At 41.9% G+C, this 16,451-nt stretch overlaps 2 protein-coding genes and 1 pseudogene across 4 annotated transcripts in view; 2 read left to right on the forward strand and 1 right to left on the reverse strand.

Annotated features, from left to right (window-relative positions):
* LOC142108400 (uncharacterized) overlaps positions 1 to 138 on the reverse strand; it is a 49,734-nt gene extending 49,596 nt beyond the window's left edge. Inside the window, exon 1 of the mRNA XM_075192022.1 lies at positions 69 to 138. The gene's annotated coding sequence lies outside the window, so the exon portion shown is untranslated. The remainder of the gene's footprint in view (positions 1 to 68) is intronic.
* The window catches only part of LOC142108605 (uncharacterized), a 169,933-nt pseudogene that overhangs the window by 136,477 nt on the left and 17,005 nt on the right, over positions 1 to 16,451 (forward strand).
* LOC142108564 (uncharacterized) overlaps positions 480 to 16,451 on the forward strand; it is a 625,828-nt gene continuing 609,856 nt past the window's right edge. For 2 of the 3 annotated variants that reach the window (XM_075192322.1, XM_075192325.1), the window contains exon 1: positions 480 to 535. The gene's annotated coding sequence lies outside the window, so the exon portion shown is untranslated. The remainder of the gene's footprint in view (positions 536 to 16,451) is intronic. The other variant, XM_075192323.1, reaches the window with a different exon arrangement.

Below are 16,451 nucleotides of genomic sequence, written 5' to 3' on the forward strand. Positions count from 1 at the left end.
GTCACATGACCTGGTGCTATCACAGTGATGTCTGTGGGTACCTCAGTCTACAGGGATTTACCACTAACCTAATGTCCTCAGCCAATGCTGACGTCATGACGTCACGTCGCACTGCAGCCTCACGTTGCTGAAACTCTGCCCATCCGAGCAGCGTCACTGGTTCTATAACAGTAACTGGGAGACTACGGGAAAATGGCCGCCGCTGTTCTCCATGGAGGACAATACAGCTTTAGTAACTATTTGTTTTTTAATAGTGATTAAACTGGTAAATCTAAAGCACAGAGCCAGCTATCTTTCTTCCACACACCTCCCGCTTTTCCCACCTCTGTGGCTCATTTACACTCTTATTATTGTAATGTCCTCAGTACAGGACAGCGGCGGCCATTTTCCCGTGGTCTCCCACACACTATTGGTCTTACAGAATAATCTCCGCCAATGAAAACGGCTTACACTGCAAAGGGGGCGGGGCCACAAGCTGTCTCAGACGTCATTTTGGAATCTAGATCGCTACATCCGGGTCCTGTACAAGGCTGAGGTAATATCTCCATATAATAATATATCAGACAGCGGAAATTACCCCCATAGAGTTCCCCCATGTTTATGTGCAGCCTCCCGGCCATCAGGGCTTCATACATGCGGCTGAGCTCTCACATCAGCTGCTACATAATCCTCATTGTGCTGCAGTCAGCAGAAGGCTGTTAGTAATAGCAGAGCTGGTTATTATACTGGTAGAGCTGTGAGAGACTTAATACCCAGACCAGCTACACCCCATACACCACAGAGGGGCTCACACACCATGACTAGCCCCCATCCCCCCCTTCTACCTCCATTACCCCACACCCCCCTACTATCACCTCCTACCCAACCACCCCTCACCAAGTGTCACTAACACATAGCTTGTCTAGTGCTGGAGACTAGCCCCCATCCCCCTCCTTCTACCCCCATTACCTCACATCCCCCTACTATCACCTCCTACCCAACCACCCCTCACCAAGTGCCCCTAACACATAGCTTGTCTAGTGCTGGAGACTAGCCCCCATCCCCCTCCTTCTACCCCCATTACCCCACATCCCCCTACTATCACCTCCTACCCAACCACCCCCTCACCAAGTGCCACTAACACATAGCTTGTCTAGTGCTGGAGACTAGCCCCCATCCCCTCCTTCTACCCCCATTACCCCACATCCCCCTACTATCACCTCCTACCCAACCACCCCTCACCAAGTACTACTAACACATAGCTTGTCTAGTGCTGGAGACTATCCCCCATCCCCTCCTTCTACCCCCATTACCTCACATCCCCCTACTATCACCTCCTACCTAACCACCCCTCACCAAGTGCTACTAACACATAGCTTGTCTAGTACTGGAGACTAGCCCCCATCCCCCTCCTTCTACCCCCCATTACCTCACATCCCCCTACTATCATCTCCTACCCAACCACCCCCTCACCAAGTGTCACTAACACATAGCTTGTCTAGTGCTGGAGACTATCCCCATACGCCCTGTTACAGCTCCCCACCACCTACACCCAACAGGAGTTCCCTCTCACCTTTGTCCCCTCCAGATATACCCACCTCCCCTCTCCCATTTTCTTTCTGCCCCTTCAACAGTCATCTATTCCATCACCCACAATCCCACTTGCCTACACCACCCACACGGATCCAATGCTGGCTCCAGGCCAGCCTGCCATCATCCCACTACATCCCAAGAGCATGTCCCTGTGATGTTCAGGCCCCCTCCAACAACTATCTAGTGTGTATGTGTAATATATATATACATACACACACACACACTACCAACAGTCGGTGCGCACAAGTCAAATAAAGTGGATAATAAAGTCTCAGCGTGCTTGCTCGTGATCAGCCTCTGTTTCACTGTATTTCAAAACACCAGCAGGATATAATCTGCGCGTCCTTCCCTTCTATCTCCCGATCTCCACGGGGGAACAACCAACACTCCTAAAACATCAAAAAAACAGGGGCGCTTCCATGGTGTGTTATCCAAGTAAAATGTTTTATTCCAAACAATAAAATTGCACGTACCAGATGGTAAAAGTATTCAGGCATAAATAGTATAACGGCTCAAATCTGATGTTCACATACGAACAGCTCTATCTGAAGCAGCTCGAAATGAGAGAGTATCCACAGTCACCTCTACGCGTTTCATCCCTTAGGACTTCGTCAGGAGGCGTGGATTATTACATCACAACTCATCTATTTCTAGGGAGTTACTAATTGCTTCACAGGTGGAGCACATTCCACTCGTTCAATACAATTCTTAGTAAATGCACAAATTAACATTCTCTTTAAAAACTCTTATATACAAGGCAGTTGTATTACCTAATACATGCACAGTATAAAGCAGACCACAGAAAAAAAAGGCACATTACATTTCAGCATTTTACAAAAAAGGTGTCACTTCACATCCTTCATTTAATCCCCAGGGTACAAAAGTGTTAAGCGTGTAAATCCAGAAGGTTTCCCTTTGAGATAATTTTAGCAATAGATCTCCTCCTCTAACATTCATTTGAACATGTTCTATTGCCTTGAAACGTAATGATTCCGGGTTAGCACTATGACAGGACAAAAAGTGTTTCGGTACCCTATGATTATCAATCTTATGCTGGATGTTACGTAAATGTTCAAAGAGTCGTATTTTTACTGCATGTGCCTTTTTTTCTGTGGTCTGCTTTCCGTTTTTTAAAAACCTTTTTTATTATTTGTATTGTGCTTTTTATAAGTACTTGAAAATCGACAAAGTTTACATCAATCTGTGATTTCTTAAATCACTTGCATCCTGTCTTAGAGACATAGAAAACCTAACAGCAAGTCTAACTACCCCCATCTGTGTGTTCAGGCTAAATGATGTGCTGGACATGATAGCATATGATTGACCTGCCTTTAGATGTTACAAAACAAAAACAAATTCCTTGCCCTGCCATATTGTCTCAGAAATCAATACATTTCTTATACAGAAATAGAAGACCATATAAAAAAAAAACCAGTACATTTGCAATGATATACAACGGTGCACTACACCTATAATTAAAATAAATATCTACAATATGTTATTACTATGTGATCCAGCCACAAATATATTTTACACTCTATAACAAATAAATTTGACAGTACAGCAGGAAGGAGCTGGGGGCCACAGGTGAGGGCCTGGAGGGCCGCCTGTTGTCCATCACTTGTCTATATTGTAATTGTGTTTGTATGGTTTCATCATCTTTTTTTAGTTTAGTTGTTTTTTTTATAGATTGATACAACCCCAACATGTCATGTGATGGGGACACTGCAATGTCTTACTGTCTGGAATGTTATGTTTTTTATTACACTGGTCACACTGAGCTGAAATATTATCTGTCTTTTGTTTCTCCATTGCTTTTCTCGTGAGAGGTAACTCAGACCCAGGATCTCTCCATCCTGCAGGGCTACCTCAGTGACCGTGTGATCTCCGGGGTTTACCGGATGCTGGAAGTAGGAATCTGCATATTACGCACGTTAATGATAATAATAACGATTCCTGTTCACCTCTCTGGAGACTCAGTTCCACGTGAGCGGCCTTACTCGGAAACCGGGTCTAATCCAGTCCAGCCCACAGGACAAGTACTGCAGGTGGACAGTAACAGACTAACTTACAGCAATACTTTCCTCACCCTAACCCTTAGACCAGATTAACCAAAGGCCAACCAAAGAACAAAACAAAACCTGACCCGAACCTCACAGTATAAGTAGCCCCTAATAGAGATGCTTCCGACACCGCAGTAAGGAGAACTGTGTGTGGGAAATAGAGAGTGAATGATAGAAGAAGGGGCAGGAAGAGGACTGAGGACAGGACAGTAATGGGGGAAATGTTATTATGTATAAGCATGAATACCTCCATAATACTGATCACTGGGTATAGCTCCTCTCACACCAGAGAGACACTGACAGACTGAGGACCTGCTGTATGAGGTGCGGCATAGCTGCAGATGGTCTCTACAGATCTCCCCTGTTACTACTGACCTGTCCAAGCAGGAGGGAAGAGGGGATGGGGAGAAGACACAGAGAATATGATCTCTAGCTCTGCTTGTTCTTATTTGCAGAAATAGGTGTTATGTTAAAGCAGGAAGTGCACAGTAGGAGCAGGCAGTGTGAGGACAGCAATCTGAGGAACATTTACACCACAGTTGCCATAATGGAATTTGCACAAGACAATAGAAACAGCTGCATGGTCGTTTTAATTTCTTTATAGCAGACACAGCTGAATTTAGCACCGGACAGAAGCCTGGTGGTGATGCATGGGCTGGATGGAAAGGAGACCGGATAGGGCCAAAGGGCAGCAAAGGAACAGAGTAACAGCAGAGACACAGAGGTGTAAAGGAGTAATAGTGAGTGAAAGCAGGATAGATAATAGGGTTGCTGTGTGGAGGAGTCTTATTGATTGGTCCATTGAGGAGAAAGAGATATTGGAGGTAGCATTGACATTCAGCACTGAGGTGGGAAAGAATAGGATGTAAGGGTGGTAATGAATGGGCTGGCATCAATAGTTAACAATTGCCAGCATGTACTGACAGCCTAGGAGTGTTTTGCCATCAAGCTCATGGGCTCCAGGTCATACTATCATTTGTAGTGCCACTAGTGTCCACCCAGGCCTCCTCATCTGGCGGGTGGCCAAGGTCCCTCTCCCACTCATCCTTGTAATAGTTTCACGTAGGTAAGGGAGCATCAAGTGGAATAACGTATATTTGGGTTCTCATTCTCCTGCATGTGGACTGGTGTCTGCAATGCGTTCAAAAGGAGTGAGGTCCTGGGAATAGGGAGTTCTAGAAATTTCATATTTGAAGATATTCAAATGTGTTTAGAATGCAAGAGGGTGAACCTTAAGATCAGCTCGGAGGCAGTTGGTAAACCTGGCCATAGATGTCCCCAACTGGAAGCAGAATTACCCCAGATACAAGTCATGGGGGGGAGGTAATGTTCAGTCTCAATGAATTTGAGTGTCAGAGGTTAGTTCAGAATTTTAACGTTGTAGTAGTTTGGAAGTCTTTGCTTTCTGTTTAGGCCAGTGGGGGGGCAAGGTCAGGGCAGTCTAGGTAGCCAAATTCAATATTTAGGCAGGATGATGTGTCTGTTGACGTAGCCATTTGGGAAATGTTCGAACCCGGATAGTACTTTTTTTCTGGAAGTCCCCTTTTCCCTCTAGTGATAGGTTTCTTCACAATGTTGGCCTAGATTTTTGGGGGCTTATTGTTCAAGATGAAATGAACATGGGCTTTATGGACATTATTTAGCAGGGATAGGGGTATCACCATTCAGTGATAATACTGATTTTGACCGCTGTGATCCTGCCCAGCCAGTAGGTGATGAAATGTCTCCAGGAGGCCACATCTGCCTGCAGTTTGGAGAAGGACACTTCCTAGATTCTGGTACCAGAAGGTTCTGGAAAACAGAGAAACTTTACACTTAGTCAAGTCCTAGAGACAAAGGTCTTGCTGACGGTGGCCTAATCCATCTTGGGCAGATGTTGTGGAGTAGATTTTGGGTAGGGGGTTGCTTCAGGTAGGTGATGTTTCTCTGCTCCAATTCCCAATTTAGGGAGAAGAGTTTGGGCCTCTGTGGGGGATCTAGGTATGTACATCTGGTTTTTGTTGTTGTGTTGCAACAGTAGGGTGTTGAAGACTTTGAAGTCTCTTTGAAACGATGGTACGCAGCAGAATGATTATACCTCCTGTACCTCGTTTCTAGGTTTGGGTTCTTTAAACACTGTGGGCCTGAAACAGTTACATATAGGATATGGGTCGTAATTATAAAATAGGCCATTATTGTTTATTGTGCACGTTTAACCCATAATTTATTTTACAAAGATGTGGATCTTCATTTACCTTGATGTCTCTCTCCATACACAGGATTACACAGTAGTGATAAAGAGATCTGGTGAGTGTGTGACACCCAGGAGCCGCCCGTGTGTCAGGAGGATTGAGCAGGTCCCAGATCCCCATCACGGTGCCTGAACCTCACTCACTGATACGTGAAGGAAACAATGACCAGAAGATCCTGAAACTGACCAACAATATCATTCAGCTGGTGACTGGAGAGGTGACTGCTGGGAATGGGACATTATACAGTAACATTAGGGGATGTGTCTGTGTGATGACTGTGTCATTGTGTGTGTTAGATTCCTATGAGGTCTCAGGATGAGTGGGAGAATTTAGAAGGGCCCAAGGGTCTATATGAAGATGGAGAATCACCGGATCCTCACATCACTGGGTAAGAGGAGACTTTAATTCTTTGTAAAGGAGAGAGCAGTTTTAAAGGGCCACCTAGATACACGTCATCTGATAATCACATATAAACAATGTAATCAGTCACTGTGTGTTTCCTACAGATGGATCCAGTAACAGAAATACCCCAGAGAGATATCTCCGTCCTCATTATTCACAGGATTGTACACAGGAAAATCCCAGTATCCCACACGATTATAAGGTAGATTTTAGGGTCTCACCAATTCCCAGAATTACTTTTCATTTATGATCTGTAAAAAATCTGTGTGGATCTTATACGAAACAGAAGAATATCAGTGTATAATTGTACTAAATCAGATATTATTAATTATGATATTTTTATTATTTTGTGGGCTATTCAGGATGACGTCCTAACGGATATTAAAGTAGAAATTACAGAGGGAGAGGAAGAGACGTATGTGAGGGGTGATCAGCAGTGTAAGGAGGAGGAAATCCCTACAGATATCAGCACAGGTGAGTAACAAACACTTATTACAGAAGAGTCACATATTCTGCTTATTCAGTCAATAAAACAATAATTTATTCTACACCCTCCTCTGTCAGTACAAACTAATGAGGAAAAGGTATGTGTGCAGTAGGAGAGTCAGGAGCCATCAGCCCCTATTAGACACCTGTTCTCCTCCTCACATCATATCACTGTGTGCTACCAGCCCAGAGATCTGACCAGTCTCCTCCTCACATCATATCACTGTGTGCTACCAGCCCAGAGATCTGACCAGTCTCCTCCTCACATCATATCATTGTGTGCTACCAGCCCAGAGATCTGACCAGTCTCCTCCTCACATCATATCATTGTGTGCTACCAGCCCAGGGATCTGACCAGTCTCCTCCTCACATCATATCATTGTGTGCTACCAGCCCAGAGATCTGACCAGTCTCCTCCTCACATCATATCATTGTGTGCTACCAGCCCAGAGATCTGACCAGTCTCCTCCTCACATCATATCACTGTGTGCTACCAGCCCAGAGATCTGACCAGTCTCCTCCTCACATCATATCACTGTGTGCTACCAGCCCAGAGATCTGACCAGTCTCCTCCTCACATCATATCACTGTGTGCTACCAGCCCAGAGATCTGACCAGTCTCCTCCTCACATCATATCACTGTGTGCTACCAGCCCAGAGATCTGACCAGTCTCCTCCTCACATCATATCATTGTGTGCTACCAGCCCAGGGATCTGACCAGTCTCCTCCTCACATCATATCATTGTGTGCTACCAGCCCAGAGATCTGACCAGTCTCCTCCTCACATCATATCATTGTGTGCTACCAGCCCAGAGATCTGACCAGTCTCCTCCTCACATCATATCACTGTGTGCTACCAGCCCAGAGATCTGACCAGTCTCCTCCTCACATCATATCACTGTGTGCTACCAGCCCAGAGATCTGACCAGTCTCCTCCTCACATCATATCACTGTGTGCTACCAGCCCAGAGATCTGACCAGTCTCCTCCTCACATCATATCATTGTGTGCTACCAGCCCAGAGATCTGACCAGTCTCCTCCTCACATCATATCATTGTGTGCTACCAGCCCAGAGATCTGACCAGTCTCCTCCTCACATCATATATCACTGTGTGCTACCAGCCCAGAGATCTGACCAGTCTCCTCCTCACATCATATCATTGTGTGCTACCAGCCCAGAGATCTGACCAGTCTCCTCCTCACATCATATCACTGTGTGCTACCAGCCCAGAGATCTGACCAGTCTCCTCCTCACATCATATCACTGTGTGCTACCAGCCCAGAGATCTGACCAGTCTCCTCCTCACACTGTCTGGTGTATCTCATGGAATGTCAGTCTGACTCCATGAAATTACCCATGAGCCTCTTGTACACTACCTCCTGTGACAGTATCCATAACCATCTCTCTGTACTAACACATGTGACATTACCATGAAAATTTGATCCTCAGCTGTATATTATCACTGTAATACTAATGCAGAATATGAGATTATTCTCCTCCCTCTAAGATCACATACACCCCATCACAACGTACACTTCACACAAACTACCCCATCTCACACACACCCGTCATTACACAATAGCTCCCCTACAATCTACATGCTTGGATGCTCTGTACAGTTGCTCTTTATTCTGCTGATCTGACTCTGTACCTTATACTTTACTTTGTGCTGTTACCCATCTGTGCCCTGCTCCATTCTCCTACTCTGTCCTGATGCTGTCCTCTGCTCTGTGCAAGAATGCGAGACCTAAGAGTAGTGTAAACCCATATCCAGGACTCACTGCTAAGTTTACCAACTTCTACTCTACTTTTGAGGCTCCAGTGTTTGTGTGTGAGATCAGTGTCTAGTGGGACAATGTCCCTGGCTAATGAGTCTTCCTGTTCTAGGATGCTGGCTGGGCAATGTGTGTGCTTAGGAAATGTTACTCGCCAATGTCCACATTTTGGCTAGAATGGTCCAAACTGGATGCAATTTGTGTGTCACTGGCTAGGTTTTCCGCTGCGCCTTACAAATCTACGATAATAATAATAATAGGCTTCGTAATGCAGATTTCTCATTATAATAAAGTGCTAGTTGTATTGCAAATTGAAATTTAACAACTGTACATTTAAGCTTACTGATAGTATGAAAATGTTGGGCATTATAATATGTTAATGTAAAATAAGATGTCTATTTCCATACATTTATTCTATTTTCAGCAGATGGATGCAAACACAGGAATATCTCAGAGGGAAAATTAATTTTATCTTCAGATTTAGAAACAAAAGATAACATCATCACACAAGATTCTCCAGGAGGAAATCCGATCACCATAAATATACAACCTGTACTCCACAGAGCAGAAGAATCATCTGATCCCTCTAATCATGAGGAATATTCTCCTGATAACATAGATATTGTTACACACAGTACAGCTCATACAAATGATAAGATATTTCTATGTTCTGAGTGTGGGAAATGCTTTAAGGTTAAATCATCTTTTAATATGCATCAGAGAACTCACACAAGTGTGAAACCACATCCGTGTTCTGAGTGTGGAAAATGGTTTACACGGAAATCACATCTTGTTGAACATCAGAGAATTCACACAGGTGAGAAACCGTTTCCATGTTCTGTGTGTGGGAAATGTTTTACAGTGAAATCACATCTTGTTGAACATAAGAGAATTCACACAGGTGAGAAACCGTTTCCATGTTCTGTGTGTGGGAAATGTTTTTCACGGAGTTCGCATCTTGTTCTACATCAGAAAACTCACACGGGTGAGAAACCATTTCCATGCTCTGAATGTGGAAATTGGTTTACATGCAAACAAAGTCTTAAGAAACATATGAGGGTCCACACAGGTGAGAAACCATTTACATGTTCTGAGTGTGGGAATTGGTTTACAGAGAAATCATCTCTTGTTGTACATCAGAGAATTCACACAGGTGAGAAACCATTTTCATGTTGTGAGTGTGGAAAAAGTTTTACACAGAAATCGAAACTTGCTAATCATCACAAAACTCACACAAATGAAAAACCATTTCCTTGTTCGGAGTGTGAAAAGTGGTTTATGCACAAGTCAAAATTTCTAAGACATCAGAGATCTCACACAGGTGAAAAACCGTTTACATGTTCTGAGTGTGGGAAATGTTTTACAGATAAATCATCTCTAGTTGCACATCAGAGAACTCACACAGATGAGAAACCTTATTTTTGTTGTGAGTGTGGGAAATATTTTACACAGAAATTAAAACTTGTTGAACATAAAAGAACTCACACAAATGAAAAACCATTCCCTTGTTCGGAGTGTGAAAAGTGGTTTGTATACAAATCACAACTTATTAGACATCAGAGAATTCACACAGGTGAGAAACCGTTTTCATGTAGTGAGTGTGGGAAATGTTTTACACAGAAATCATCTCTTGTTGAACATCAGAACTCACACAGGTGAGAAACCGTTTACATGTAGTGAGTGTGGGAAATGTTTTACATAGAAATCATCTCTTGTTGAACATCAAAAATCACACAGGCACAAGATGAAAGCAATTGGAAATGAAATACGTGTGCTGTGATGCTCCAAATTGTGTAAAAGTTGATTATATTAAGACAAATTTAAAAAATTGTGTGTAAATATATATATGAGAGATATAATTTTTGTATTTTTTTTTGTTCAATCAAAAGGGGTACAACAAAACTTTGTGTTGGCTAAGTTCATAAAGTTGCATCTCAGAGGTATTTTTCTACAAGTCGGTATACCACCCATACTGAAAATGTAGATATTTGTATAAAAAAACATTTTTACTTAAAACAATGTTACAATATGTTTCTAATAATGTAATCTTACACACCGTACTATAATAGGTTAACATATGACAAACTGTGTGTAGGTTCATTATCTTGTATTACTAATTTCTTTCTGTATCACATAAATGTGTAAATATCTTTGTGTGTAGATGTATGTACACGTGTGTGTCCCAGATCCCATTAAACTCCTATTATCATACATATGTTGCAGTATGTAAATACACTGCTATTCTTGTATACAATCCACACAGAATCAACACACAATCCTCACTATATCACAAATGTATAATACATAACACCATTGTTCTTGTATCATGTGCCTACATATCACAACCTCCATATATTTTCAATAGTACATTACATCAAATATATTATGTATCTCACATGGGGCCCTAATAACTCATAAAACACAAACTCCACTTATCCATTTAAAACAACATATTCCTGTTTACAATATTCACACAGTACCCCATAAACCATATGCCCAGTCCTACAATTATACTGCATTGCAGGAGATATAGTGTAGGAATGGGTACAATGCAGCATAGTGCATACAGCATTGCAGGAGATATAGTGTAGTGTAGGAATGGGTACAATGCAGCATAGTGCATACAGCATTGCAGGAGATATAGTGCAGTGTAGGAATAGGTATAATGCAGCATAGTGCATACAGCATTGCAGGAGATATAGTGCAGAAAAGAAGAGAAGAGGACAGGAGAACAAGCCGATTAAAAGGTAAGTTAAGGGGGATTATTTTTATTATTTCAAGGGACGCTGACCAGTGAATAAAAATCACCTGGTCCTGGAGCATCATGGACCTTATCTCCCTGCTACATACTTCTACTTGTAATACTAATGGGGCATTTTATATTATTCTCTTTGGCCCATTATAAGTTGTTATCCCTTAACTAACATAGTGGTGTAATTAGCAAAACAGGTCACAATTTGGGGTCACAGTGATGTATATGCCAGGTACCGCAGGCCTGGTCAGGGCACCCTGATATACAATGCCTGGCTTAAATGCACTTTATTGATATTGCATCGAAACAATACAAAAAGTGATAATAGTATAATAACTAGAGATGATTTTTTGAATAGAGCGATTGAAAGGTAAGTATAGGGGGATTTGAAAAAAAAAGATATATATATATATATATATATATATATATATATATATATATGTTTTCTATGGTTTTTTTGATGATCAGCAATCGTTATTGTTATTGTATCTTATGTGCGGCCCAAACCAACTCGTCGTCTTCCAATGTGGCCCAGGGAGGCTAAAAGGTTGGACACCCCTGATTTAGGACATGAATGAGGCTTGAATAAGCACCATTTTTTGAGAATTATTTTTTTTAAAAGTTATCTTTAATTAAGACTGTTGCTTTAAAATAGATGACACATCATTTCTGTCCTAGCTCGCATAAGATTGTACACATTGTCAGAGACCAAAACTGTTATGTGGGTGTAACAATGTATGTGCTATCCTAATAAATGGCCTTTATTGTGTACAATGATTTGCTTCGTGTGGCTGCATTTTTCCGGTTGGTAAATTTGTTCCAGTGGATCCAGCAATTCTATGGTTTGGTTTTCCTGATAAACATGGTCCTGTATGTAGGTTCCTCGTGTCCTCTCAGCAGACGGATGTATTGTACCATAATGAGAACCTCTCTCATCTCTTTGGACTTGATTCAGAAGGTTCAGGACATTTCTTGACTTCTCCTCTCATTCACATGTTGGACACATTAAGTGGTGTTAAGATGTCATGGGACACAAAATAAATGGCTGTGGATCTTGTAATAAAACATTTAAATGCTCCAGACCCCCCATATTCATGTAACAAGTAGGATTTCCTGGGGAGATCCCCAGACCTGTTATACAATGGGACATGTTTGATTAAGTAGTTGCTGGCTCTATGTGGTCTCTCCGGAGATCTGACGTGGATGGAGACTCTGTGACAATGTACAGATTAATAAAGGCACAAGACTAGATGGACCAAAAGAAACACATCATGTATGACCAAAAGGACACTTTCAACATTATTAAAAGCATTTAATAAAATAAACTCAATGATCACCTTTCAATATAGTAAAGAAATTCTCCAAGGCGGTAAGGTGTAAATATCACAGATAAAAATCCCATATGTAACATCAGACTATTAGGAATGTTGATAAATTCAATATGTGGATTAGATACAAATACAAAAAACATCTAGTCCAGGTCAGAACATAGATATTGAAATCGTACAATGTGCATAATATCATATGGCTTCTCTGTAATACTACTGAATAATAATTTATCTGTAGCAGAAACAGGTAAAAAAGAGTCCAAATATGTTAAGCAATCAGAGAAAAAATAATAATGTAGTCATAAAAGTAAGCAACGTAAATAGTCTTTGTAGTGTTCACTGTGCCCTGTATCAATAAGTAATAGTTTGTACAGTGGACCTTGGTTCTATTCCAAGGAAGATCCATATTGCAACTCTCAAATGCAAATATATATGCTCCAGGTGGATAATGGAGTACCAGAAAAAATGGCAATAAACAGAACTTACTGTTCGTTTTCATCCAATTTGGAAAAGCAAGCCCCCGAGAAGACGTTCTATAATATTCAGACGTGCCACCTCTAATGGTGGTAGAGGCTCTCCAGATATACGACTTTATTACTTGGCTTTCCACCTGAGGCAGACAGTTACTGGGTTTGCAACCAATATTGCTCTCAGACGGATAGCTTTGGAGGTTGTCTCTTGTTGCGGTTGTGGGTTTGTCCCCGGAGCCAGGTCCACACTAGAGCTCTTACATCCAATAGTTTGCTTCTCCTGCCAAATACGGGACCCCTGTAAAACCCACTTTATTACCACTTCAGCCCCCTCTCCTATAACAATGCTATTAGACAATTTTGGCTTTGCTTCAGAGGATATATATGTCCTCCAATGGTAACAGAGTGGTTCTCATCTATCCGGATAAGGGTAATCAATTTGGAAATGGATTTTGGTAGGCCTCCAGATGAAGAGTCATGGCCAACAATCATAGGAAAAGTGTCAAAGTCCTCAATCTCAACCTGTATCATATAAAATACCTATAAGAGCTACTACAGGTGGTACTATGTACCAACTACACTACAGCAGGTGTGTGACACCAGTTCCTGTCCGTGTTGGAGAAATTGCAGAAAACTGGGTTCCTTCCTTCACATCTTATGGACATGCACTAAAATTGTTAGAGGACAAAATAGTCACACACGTTTCAAATGTTACTTTAACAATAATTTTTAAAGATCCATGGTCTTAAACAGATTGTAGATTTGAACTTGTTGAGTTGGGCAGCTAGAGGAATCCAGACACTGGGTCACTTATTTGAAACGGGAAATCTCTCCACTTTTACTCACCTTTGTGACTTATACCAGCTACCTAGAAGAGACTTCTATAAATATTTACAAATTAGACATTGACTAGCAACTCCGCCACTTAGAGATCTACCAATTGGCTAACCCTCTGTATCGTACTAATCTAAACTGACGTAGGGTAGCAATAGAGCTAGGATAATTACTTAGTATATTACCTTACAAACACAAAATGACTCACCCAAGTCTAAAATACAACTCCAGTGGGAGGCAGATGCCCAGGTGGAGCTGTCAGGGAAAACATAGCATGTGGCCCTCCACTCCCCCAACATGTTGGTGCAATTGTTTAGAGAGAGGAGATATCCTTCATATGTTTTGGTCATGTTCGGTGAAACGGCCTTTGTGGAGCGAGGTGTTTATGTTATTAAGTAAGATTCTAGGCCACCCAGTCCAACTTTACCCAGAATTGGCCCTTCTGCACCATTACAGAGCTTCAATTCTGAAATGGGGTAGATATGTGATGGGGCAGGTCTTTATAGCTACTAAAGAGGCTATTGCCCAGGCTTGGATATAGCCTCTCCCACCTCCGTTGGCAAAGATTGTCTCTAAATTAAACTTTAGTTTTGAAATGGAAACACATGACATGCCATACTCCACGGCAGATGCTTCTCCACTGGTGAAGTGGCGTGCTTGGCATGTTTATGTGACTGAGGGAGAGGGGGCTCCAACAAGAGACTCACAACGGACTAATGGGAGTATGTCCCCAAATATATCGTTTTTGGTCAATGGATAGAGTTCTATAGCCATGGTTGGCGCTGGGGTAAAACTTTGGATTATGTGGGGGAAGGATTGCCGGGCCTCCCTGTACATTCCTTTGCCCGTTACACTATACTGAAATAGTTTTGAAGTGCTTCTTTTTGTCAAAAGTATGCATTTTATGACATGTTGTTGTGTTCCTTACCCACTATGTACCGCCCTCCCTAATTTGTTTTTATGTCCTTATCCTCCCTTCTTTTTATGTACCTCTTAAAAATTCTTTAAAATCTACTAAAAAATTTTGAAGGTAAAAAAAAAAAAATCCATGGTCTTCTTTTTAGGCCTACCGAATGAAGGACTGGGAAAAACCTCTGACAAATTGACTACATAGATTCTGAACCCATCTAGATGCCTTAAGGGAAACTACTGAAAAAAATAAGATCCCCCCTCCCTACAGCAGGTGTACCTCACGACCATGGAGAAAATATCTGCTTATCGGGACAATAAAGCTCACAAATGCACCCAGATCATCATCACCATTTATTTATATAGCGCCAGAAAATTCCGTAGCGATTTACAGATTTGGTATCACTACAATACTTAAACCTACAAATTCCCCTCTGCTAAATTACTCTGACTTTCTTTGATAGATACCAAATGTTCAACTTGCTCACAAATTCATCCAGATCTGGAGCCTGTGGTATTACTACAATATTCCAACCTACAAAATCCCTCTCCTAATTGACTTTCAGACCTTCTTTGGTAATTACAATATGTTCAACTTGCTATCCATTTGCAGAAATTTGACCATTTCTTTTGCTGCATTTATCCTTCCTAGGCCCTTTGGTCCCTGGAGATCGACCTCAGTTCCTATTGCCTCCTTTTTCCCTGTCCCTTCCATACACTATATTAACCTTAACATCTCTCAGCTTTATTACACAAATTTTTACTACATCATTCATATGCTCAGCTATCTCAATTGTCTTTTTTTTTAGCATACAAAACGAAAAAAACATAGGTACCGGTTCTGGACGGAACTTGAATCAAAATTATAACAGACAAGCTTGAATGACACAATTGACTGTGTAAATGTGTTCTGGTACTGTACCGAGCTATGTCAATCATAAGCTGTACAGGATATATAATTATGCACACATGAATAAAATGATTTGCATGGAATAAAACAGGCCAAGTTGGAAAGTCTCAATAAGATATAGTCCAATGATTCACGATACTGTCTATCCAAATACAAGTAAATCCGGTAGAAGTGTTAGGGCCCACGACCACCAGGATGAGCTTTTAGAACAAATAGAGTAGAGATCTTCACCTTTAGCAGCCGCCTTTCCCGTAGAGCTTTATATGCTCACAGGTACTCACATGCCCGCAGCTCCTAGGCGCAGAGTAGTAAAAGCTCATCAAATATGGCCGTAGCGTAGATGGAACTGGGGTCGCTATCCCAGACTGGAGCGGGTAGTCAGTAGCAGGCCGAGGTCAGGGGTCCGAAGCAAATAGGTAAATCGATATCCAAGCAGGGGTCAGGGTCACAAACAAAACAGCGAAGTCCAGAAAACAAGTCAAAAGGTCAGGGAAGCAGGCAAGGTACAGCCAAGGGTCACAACAGTAGATCAGCAAACAGGAATCCAACAGCAGGTCAGCACAGCACAAGACTGGAAATGCTATAACCGACAGGGAGGCTAAGCCCTCCCTGCCTTGAATACAGAAGGGAGCCAATCAGAACCCTGCCCAGTAAATACTCCCAGGGGCTGCTTAATAAATTATTGCCTGCTTAATTAGCGCGCAGGCTTTACTAATT

The sequence above is a fragment of the Mixophyes fleayi genome, chromosome 12 (assembly GCF_038048845.1).
Source record: "Mixophyes fleayi isolate aMixFle1 chromosome 12, aMixFle1.hap1, whole genome shotgun sequence".
In the NCBI taxonomy this organism is placed as follows: Eukaryota; Metazoa; Chordata; class Amphibia; order Anura; family Limnodynastidae; genus Mixophyes; species Mixophyes fleayi.